Raw genomic sequence first — 10271 nt, forward strand, 5'->3', positions numbered from 1 at the left:
TCGTTGGCAGGACCTGCCACAGTGGGCGTGGCTATGTAGATAAGCCTCTTAAAGCTACAGAGCCCAGATATTTTAGGGCCAGCCTAGAGGAGGATGCTGCAGCTCAGCTGCCCCACCCTGCCTCCAGGGCCCAGTGCAGTGTGACTCCAACAACTAGCGGTCCCTGCCCCCGGAGTCCCAGGGCTCTCCAGAGTTCATTGGGCCAACTCCTCATCTCTTAATATGCCTGGAGGAGGGGCCCTCTCTTCAAAGTCTGGTGCCCCTGGTCACACCACAAAGATGGGTGGGGGGAAGAGGGCAGCAGTCATATGCCCTGGCTATGGTGGGTATCCCTGTCCATCGCCCATACTGTGCTGTGGGGTCACCACTGTGCCACATACACAACATTTCAGAAAACATGGTCCCTGCCCTGATTTGTTCCTCACCCACATAAGTATCACTAATGTAGTGTCACAGCGAGCTGATATAATGCTATCTACTGGAGTCACTGGACGCTTGGATCATTTGAGGATTACCTGTTCTGTTAATTCCCTCTGGGGCACCTGGCATTGACCACTGTTGGAAGACAGGATACTGGGCTAGATGGATCTTTGATCTGACCCAGTGTGGCCATTCTTATGTTCTTATTTAGGAAGGCCTGCTGGACAATGATTTCATCCTGCTCTGTTAGAACTAACTTTTGGAGAAAAGATGGGTATGATTTTCAGTTCATTTTAAGAGAAGATCTGAATATTGAAAAAGTTGCAGCTCATTTTGGTACTTTACCAAACACATTTTCTCTGGCAACAAGGATATATTATAGGGGTGGGCAAACTTTTTGGCCTGAGGGCTGCATCTGGGTAGGGAAATTGTATGCAGGGCCATGAATGTAGGGCTAGGGCTGGGACAGGGAGTTGGGGTGCGGGAGGGAGTGCAGGGTGTGGGAGGAGGTGCGGTGTGCAGGAAGGAGCTCAGGGCAAGGGGTTGGGGTGAAGAAGGGGTGCAGGGGGCTCAGGGCAGGGGGTTGGGGTGCAGGAGGGGTGCAGCAAGGGGCTCAAGGCAGTAGGTTAGGGGGCGCAGGGCAGGGGCGCAGGGTGCAGCAGGAGTTCGGGGTGCAGGCTCCGGCCCAGCGCCACTTACCTCAAGTGGCTCCAGGGTGGCAACAGCATGCAGCGGGACTAAGACAGACTCCCTGCCTGCCTTGGCCCTGTGCCACTCCTGGAAGTGACCAGCATGTCTGGCAGTGGCTCCTGGGGGTGGGGTGGGGCAGGCGGCTCTGCCGCACATTGCCCTCGCCTGTGGATACCACCCCCCAAAGCTCCCATTGGCTGCAGTTCCCCATTCCCAGCCAATGGTAGCTGTGGGGGGCGGTGCCTGCAGGCAAGGGCAGAACACAGAGCCCTCTGCCCACCCTCCCCCAGGGGCTGCAGGGACATAGTGCCAACCCCTTCTGGGAGCGGTGTGGGCCAGGGCAGGCAGGGAGCCTGCCTTAGCCCCACAGCGCCATGGGGCTGGCAATCCTGTGGGCCAGATTGAAAGCCCTGATCATAGAATCATAGAACATTAGGGTTGGAAGGGACCTCATTCACACATCTCAACTACACTAATAAGATTACAGCAGGGTTTTGCAAAAATGAAGGTTGCAGCAAGCTTTTACAAAATGAAGTGAGCATTTTAAAATGGAGTTTGGGACAAGTTAAAATGGAGTTTGAGTTACAATATGGACAAGTGTAAGGAATGGCAAACAGTGAACAGAAGTTACAATATAGACAAGTATAATGAATGACAAAAAGTGAGCAGAAGTTACAATGTTGAAACAGTGTAAGTTTCAGAGATTTAAGCAGCAATTGGATTGAAAGTGAAATTCAATTAGCCAGTTATTGGGGTAATCGGTTTTATGAATGAATGTTGTTTCATTCATTAAACTTTGCTTATGAAGTTATATTAATAAAGTGAACAATTAAAAACAATTTCATTGATCAGTTCTACAGTAGAAGCAAGACTAGGTTGTTTCCAGATTCTACCTCACCTCTACTAAAATGTGTGAACTAAATTATTATGTTCACATTATGTCATGGACATTGAAATCTAACTCTGTATGAGGAATATGTAGTTGCCTAATATGTCACTTGCCCTGTGTATGCCAAAAAGTGAGAATATTTTCTGTGAAGAACTTTAATTAAAATAGTTGTTTTATTTTTAAGGAGCACTTAGGACTTCTGTCAATCATTCATTCTTTGCCAGTTCTCATTTCTTGCATGGCACAAAGGCTTCTGTAAAGTGGCAGTGCTCTTACCACGGCCTGGCTTCAGCTTCCAGCCTGGTCAGGGCGTGGGGCCCCAGGGAGAAGCAGGGACGGGGTCATAGTTCCAGCACCAGCGGCATGCCCACTTCTACACAGGTTCCAGCACTCCTGTGGGGCCCCCAAAGAGGCATCAGCCACATGGGCCTGTGCATTAATCTGCCACTTTCCGGGTTGTACAGTGGATTGTTACATGAGTCTGATCTGTGTAAACACCTGGCTTGGGAGGTGTCCCTCTCTATCTGATCACTCACTGTCCTGCTGTGCGGTAGAGCTGAAGGTCATGATCACAGTTCACTATATACACAAACACATATATTCATAACAAGAGTCTGTTTACATACCTCATGTTTAGTAACATTACAAGCTTTCATAAAAGACCTTACTCAACATATGTTTTATAGCACAGTACCACTGTATACAATCAGCTGATTCAATTGCTTATTTTGGGGGGTTCAAACCCCCTGTTCTCCCTTTGGGGTGCTGGTTGTCACAGCTGTATTATTTTTTCCACAAAACCCTCTCCTTCCAAATGCTGGGAGCAACCACAGCCAAGAGAAATCCTTGGCAGGGAAGCTCCATGGCTGGTGTCTGCCCTGCAAAGAAGGGGGTGCCCTGGAAGCCACCGTAGCTCCAGGGGTGCACAGATGGCCACAGACACCTGTAGATCCCCTAGGAAATCTGGGGATATGCCAGATTGTGGAAAGGGCCTTCTGCATCTTCTGTGGGGAGGCAAAATGCACCATGCTGACAGAATGATGTAGGGGAATTTCCATGAAATTTCCTCCCCCAGAGTCTTCCCTTGCAGGTTTTTCCACATGAGAAGAATAGTTCCACCCATTGTAACTGGTACTGTCTCTGCAAAGAGTGCAATGATGGAAGGATGCAGTAAATGTATTAGACACAAAATACTGATACACAAAAATAAAAACAAACAAAAAGGCTTTAAATCTTTATATGTCCACCAACTGATGGATATGATATTAGGGCCGAAAGAGCTGAGAGCCCCAAATAATGTTAATGCCCCATTCTTATTCTTTATTTAAATGTTACCCCAACACAGCTTCACTTGTGATGTCCATGCATTTCCTCAGAACAGTCATATACACCCTCCTGGTTCTCTTGGTCAAGTTTTCCCATGAATTTAAGAACTGTCATCCTTATCCTACCCTTTACATTTTCCCAGCAGAAATTAAGCAAGATTTCCACATCCTTTGACCTGGCAACTGGGTATGATTTCAAAACATAGTTGAGTTATCTGGTTAGCTCTCGTTTGTTTCACATTATCTGAAACGACTGATAGGCAATACCAGTGTTGGGATCTGGGAAAAATGTTCTCCAAAGAGTTTACAGCTGTGAGTCATTGTCACCAGACCATAAACGTCCCCAGCACAATTATTTCACCACTCTTGTGCAATAATTAGCCATTTAAATCTGAGTGCTTTCAATTCTATTGCTTTTAAATCTGACTTTAAAAGCTGATCTTTATTCAGCTTTTTCCAGCTGCTGTCCCTCCTTTCACAAATAAAATTAGAGCTGGCTGGTATACAGGACCATCCTTACCCATACGCAGCTCCTTAGGGCACCAGGAAATTGGGACTTCTCCCTGCTCCGCCTCTTCCCAGAAGCCCCTGCCCTTGCCCCTGCCCCTACCCCTGCTCCGCCCCACCTCTTCCCACCCCTGCACCATCCCAGCTCCGCCCCCACTCCATCCTTTCCCCTGAGCTTTATCCTGGGGGACTGCAGCATGGGTCAGGCATGCCCTGCACTCACTGGGCGGCAGGAAATGGAGCGACCTAGCCCCAGCCCACTCTGCACTGCCGGTGAGTGCTGAGGGCAGTTCCCCCCTGCCCCCCCAAACGGAGGCGTGGGGCCAGCCTCCCCACCTCGGAGGCCTGAGGCCAGCCCCCCTCCCCCCCACAGGGGGGCTGCGTAGGGCACCAAAATGTCTAGGGACAGCCCTGCTGGTATAATTTCACTCTTATACCACTTGCAGCTGCTTTTTTAAAAAGAAAAGGAGTACTTGTGGCACCTTAGAGACTAACCAATTTATTAGAGCATAAGCTTTTGTGAGCTACAGCTCACTTCCTCAGATGCATATCGTGGAAACTGCAGCAGGCTTTATATATACACAGAGAATATGAAACAATACCTCCTCCCACCCCACTGTCCTGCTGGTAATAGCTTATCTAAAGTGATCATCAGGTGGGCCATTTCCAGCACAAATCCAGGTTTTCTCACCCTCCACCCCCCCACACAAATTCACTCTCCTGCTGGTGATAGCCCATCCAAAGTGACAACTCTTTACACAATGTGCATGACAATCAAGTTGGGCTATTTCCTGCACAAATCCAGGTTTTCTCACATCCCCCCCACCCCCATACACACACAAACTCACTCTCCTGCTGGTAATAGCTCATCCAAACTGACCACTCTTCAAGTTTAAATCCAAGTTAAACCAGAACATCTGGGGGGGGGGGGGTAGGAAAAAACAAGAGGAAACAGGCTACCTTGCATAATGACTTAGCCACTCCCAGTCTCTATTTAAGCCTAAATTAATAGTATCCAATTTGCAAATGAATTCCAATTAAGCAGTTTCTCGCTGGAGTCTGGATTTGAAGTTTTTTTGTTTTAAGATAGCGACCTTCATGTCTGTGATTGCGTGACCAGAGAGATTGAAGTGTTCTCCGACTGGTTTATGAATGTTATAATTCTTGACATCTGATTTGTGTCCATTTATTCTTTTACATAGAGACTGTCCAGTTTGACCAAAGTACATGGCAGAGGGGCATTGCTGGCACATGATGGCATATATCACATTGGTGGATGTGCAGGTGAACGAGCCTCTGCTAGTGTGGCTGATGTTATTAGGCCCTGTGATGGTGTCCCCTGAATAGATATGTGGGCACAATTGGCAACGGGCTTTGTTGCAAGGATAAGTTCCTGGGTTAGTGGTTCTGTTGTGTGGTATGTGGTTGTTGGTGAGTATTTGCTTCAGGTTGCGGGGCTGTCTGTAGGCAAGGACTGGCCTGTCTCCCAAGATTTGTGAGAGTGTTGGGTCATCCTTTAGGATAGGTTGTAGATCCTTAATAATGCGTTGGAGGGGTTTTAGTTGGGGGCTGAAGGTGACGGCTAGTGGCGTTCTGTTATTTTCTTTGTTAGGCCTGTCCTGTAGTAGGTAACTTCTGGGAACTCTTCTGGCTCTATCAATCTGTTTCTTTACTTCTGCAGGTGGGTATTGTAGTTGTAAGAAAGCTTGACAGAGATCTTGTAGGTGTTTGTCTCTGTCTGAGGGGTTGGAGCAAATGCGGTTGTATCGCAGAGCTTGGCTGTAGACGATGGATCGTGTGGTGTGGTCAGGGTGAAAGCTGGAGGCATGCAGGTAGGAATAGCGGTCAGTAGGTTTCCGGTATAGGGTGGTGTTTATGTGACCATTGTTTATTAGCACTGTAGTGTCCAGGAAGTGGATCTCTTGTGTGGACTGGACCAGGCTGAGGTTGGTGGTGGGATGGAAATTGTTGAAATCATGGTGGAATTCCTCAAGGGCTTCTTTTCCATGGGTCCAGATGATGAAGATGTCATCAATATAGCGCAAGTAGAGTAGGGGCTTTAGGGGACGAGAGCTGAGGAAGCGTTGTTCTAAATCAGCCATAAAAATGTTGGCATACTGTGGGGCCATGCGGGTACCCATAGCAGTGCCGCTGATCTGAAGGTATACATTGTCCCCAAATGTGAAGTAGTTATGGGTAAGGACAAAGTCACAAAGTTCAGCTACCAGGTTAGCCGTGACATTATCGGGGATAGTGTTCTTGACGGCTTGTAGTCCATCTTTGTGTGGAATGTTGGTGTAGAGGGCTTCTACATCCATAGTGGCCAGGATGTTGTTATCAGGAAGATCACCGATGGATTGAAGTTTCCTCAGGAAGTCAGTGGTGTCTCGAAGGTAGCTGGGAGTGCTGGTAGCGTAGGGCCTGAGGAGGGAGTCTACATAGCCAGACAATCCTGCTGTCAGGGTGCCAATGCCTGAGATGATGGGGCGCCCAGGATTTCCAGGTTTATGGATCTTGTAATTTTTAGTGCTCATCCAAGGTGTCAGACTAATGGTCCCGGAGAATGAAACCATCTGGATAATGACAGGACAGGGCAAGTAGGGCAGCAGCAGTGTGGACTTCTCCATGCTGCCCTACAAATGTGATTTAGATTTGGAGCTTGGGGAAGAATGATAATGCAGTTATGAACTTTAGCCAATAGAGGGCAACAAGATTACACACAATAGTCCGAAGCACATCGGACAAGGATGTCCTTGAGGAACACAAGCACACATCCAAACTATGCTGAAGGAATGCTATTGGTTACACAGTCTGTCATACTACAAAAATTGTTCAGATGTGTCTGATAACAACACCAGTAGGAAGCATCAATGCAAAGGCTGAAACTCCATCCTCCTGCTACCCCATTGTGCTCAGGTAGTGAAGTATATATGTGACATGGAATCACCAATTCTAATTCTCTTCACTTTTGCTGATTTGAGTCATATTCTTAACACTGCATAAGCCACCAAAGTATTGTAAGGTACTGATTTGGATAAAGAGAGAGATAGAATTTGCCACACTGCATCAGACCATTCTTTATCTAGTCCAGTGGTCATCAACATTTACCATATTGTGATACCATGTTAGAAAAGAAAAAAAGTTCCAGGCCCTCCTCCCAGGTAGCCATGAAGAAAGTGAGAGTGGTCACAACTCCCTTGGACATGTTCTTGGCCCCCAGGTTGAGTACCTATGACATAGTCTGGCATTCTGCTTCTGGCAGCGCCTAGTATCTGAAACTTTAGCGGAAGCATCAGTTGCTCTGTGTCGTAAAAGGGGAGCAGGGGACACTTCTCTTCAGAAGCACAGGTTTGATTTATCATCTTGAATCTGTGAGGTGGAAGGGAGGAAGGCGCTCTACCTCCAATGACTCAGCTCTTCCCACCTAGAAATACTCACCACTACCAACCAAGTTGTAATAATAATAGTGACTAGCTCTGCATGCCAGAATATCATTCACTGTATATAGTGTATCGTTAAATAAAAAAATAATTGTTTGCAGTGTTGTAGCCATGTTGGTCCCAGGATATGAGACGAGTTGGGTGAGGTAATATCTTTTATTGAACTCCATTTTGTATTACGTGTCGAACACATGTTGTCTAATCTTTTCTGAGGGCAGGTTATTGTACTCCATTCGAGACAGTTTCTCTACCTAGGAAAGTTGCTTGACACCTTGTCGAAGGACTATCATGGAGAAGCCATCCAGACTGCAATCTAGGACCATTGACTTTGTCTCTCAACTGCTGGCCTATGCTGGAACAATGTTTTTTCTACACAGGGGCCCACAGGTGGGGCAAGCATGACAAAGCCGGGGGGGGGGGGAGGAGCTGGAGAATCTCTGGGGAGCACTTGGCAAAAGAGACAGAGACTCTACTTAAGAGTGGGGTGCTGCTCTGAGTGGGGAGCCAACCATCACCACACACATGAAGGCCTTGCAGGACAGAGGGGGCAGGATGGACTCTGCTCATCCTGAAACATTGACAAGCCTTGGACTCACAGAAGGGGTGAGATCAGAGTAGGGGAGGCTGCATCTCAGGACTTCTGTTGTTTTCAAAGATCTGTAACTCTTGAGTGCTTAAGAGTAAAGGCTCTGATTAAGAAATTCCTTTGCTAAGCCTGTGTTCCTTGCATTCCTGCCATGTTGTCCCTGAAAGGATTAAACTAGAAGCCCAGAGGGCCTGCAGCCTAGGTGGGGCTCTGGGGAACCACATGTAAGTAAGTGGAATGGTTTAAAGGTCTCAGACATTGAGTTGAGGAGCAGCTGCGCAGCAGCACTCCACATCAGAAGGTATAAGGTGATGAGTCACTCCTGTGCTAGGCTCCAGCCAATCCACAAGCCAGGAACTGGTCTGGCAACTCTTAGGGAAGGTATATAAACCCCACAGGAGGAACAGCAGCTCAATCTGCTAAATGTCACCCAAGGACTTGGAACTCTTTTCTGCCTGACAGTGGCAACAGGCTCCCTAAGCCTTAGCCTGCTCCAGCCCTGCTCTTGGTCTTGCTCTTGCTCTAACTCTAGCCCTGTTCCTAGTTCTACTTCAGTCCTGCTCTTGCTCCCGCCTTGTTCCTAGTCCTGGCCCAGACTTGCTTTCACTCCATCCTCACCCAAACTCCGGTCTGGACACCTGATTACAGCTCTGACCCCCTTGCTCCAACCAGTAGGCCCGACCATCCCCATCACTGTTTCTGACAGCAGGAAGGGCATCAGAAAAGAGGTCTGTGCCTGAGACTATCCCCTAGGGACTCAAAGCTAGAAAGAGTGATTAGACCCTACCCAGACCCAGTGAGCTTAGAAGCACATGGGACCCAACAACTGGGTCCATTCACAGAGGACTGGTGACCACACAGAGTCAGGTTGTGACAAGGAAATTGAAGATCACACTGGCTGGAAAATGGGGAAACTTGATTTAAACAATGCTGTTCACCCTCACCTCATCTCCTCTCTACCTGAATCAGAAGAGGAGAAAGCTGACCCAAAATGGAACAAAATTTTGTAGTTGTTATCATTTGAATAATTATATTAGATTCACAGAGAGTTGGATTAAATACAACTGAATTTTTATTTTATTTACTCATAGTCCACTGAAAAATAGTTTCTGATAGTCCACTGAAAAATGCTTAATGTGCATATATGATATACCAGAGCTGGTCAAAAAAATGCCAAGTATTTTTCACAGTAAATTTTGAAAAAAAGTATGTTTTTAATTTCCCATTAAAGTTTTGTTTCTTAATTTTATACCAAACCAAAACTGAAATATTTTTGGTTTTCAAAAAAACATTGAAGAAAAAGCTTTGGGTTTAGTACAAAATTTGTGTTGAAAACCAAAAGTAAGTACTGTGTTGCAAACCAAAAAAACAGTTTGTGTTGAAAATCAAAAATAAGAAGTTTTCTATTTTCAGATTGTTGTGCTGGTTTTTGTTTTTATTTTTTGTCAAAAAATCTGGAAAATCTCCATCAAAATGAAAATTTCCTACACAAATTTCCCCTTTGGTCAAAAAAGCCATTTTTTGGTCCAAAAAATGTTTTGATGAAAAAATGTCAGCAAGCTCTCCCCTATGCATTATTTGATCTATGCTTCCAAAGCCTGGTTGACAGTTCAGAGAAGGTAGCATCCTCTCTGGCCATGGAAAGGCAACACCAATCTTCAGGTCACATGCTGTGATAATCATCTTTTCACAACCTTAGCTAGAAATTCTGTGATGAAGAGAGAAGAGAGAAAGAACTTTTAAACCCAAAATCTGTCTCATTTTAAGTGCTGAGATAGAAATGTTCTGAAGTAACAAACTCCCAGTGTTAGACCATCCATTTTTTATGATGTTCAAAGTTCTCACTACCAGATAATATTATCACCGAGCTTTGAGTTTTCTCAATGATAATAGTTATAATAAATAAAGTATGTTGTCTTTGTGTTATACCAATAAATTAAAAACCAGCAGGATCTTATTAAAGGGAAAAAGGCAAAATACCACATTTATTGTGAATACAGAAAGAATCATAGTAAGCAGTTAGTTATAGCTATAACATTCCATTCAATCTCATATTTATTCACACATTCATTTATACAAACACACACACAGGTTCTGCAAGGTTGTTATCATAGTTACCAGCCTTAGAGTTGCTCATGCCAAGCCACTGGCCAGGTGGCCTGGACATGAGGAGGGAGCAGGGCCTTGTCAGATGCTCATCTGATGCTCCTGGAAGTTGGTTTGCAGAATCAGACCCCAAAGTTCTCACTTTTTAGAGTCTATTTTTATAGGAATTTCTTCCTATGCCAGTCTTTGGGAATTGCTTCATCATGCTGTTGCTGAATCAATCAGCAGATAGCACATTCCTGACGGCTCCATGCTGCTAGATGTTATCTTGTTCTTTGGTTCTCCCATTCTTGAGGCTGTTGGGTGGA

The sequence above is a fragment of the Lepidochelys olivacea genome, assembly GCF_965140295.1.
Source record: "Lepidochelys olivacea isolate rLepOli2 genome assembly, chromosome: 1".
Classification (NCBI taxonomy): Eukaryota; Metazoa; Chordata; order Testudines; family Cheloniidae; genus Lepidochelys; species Lepidochelys olivacea.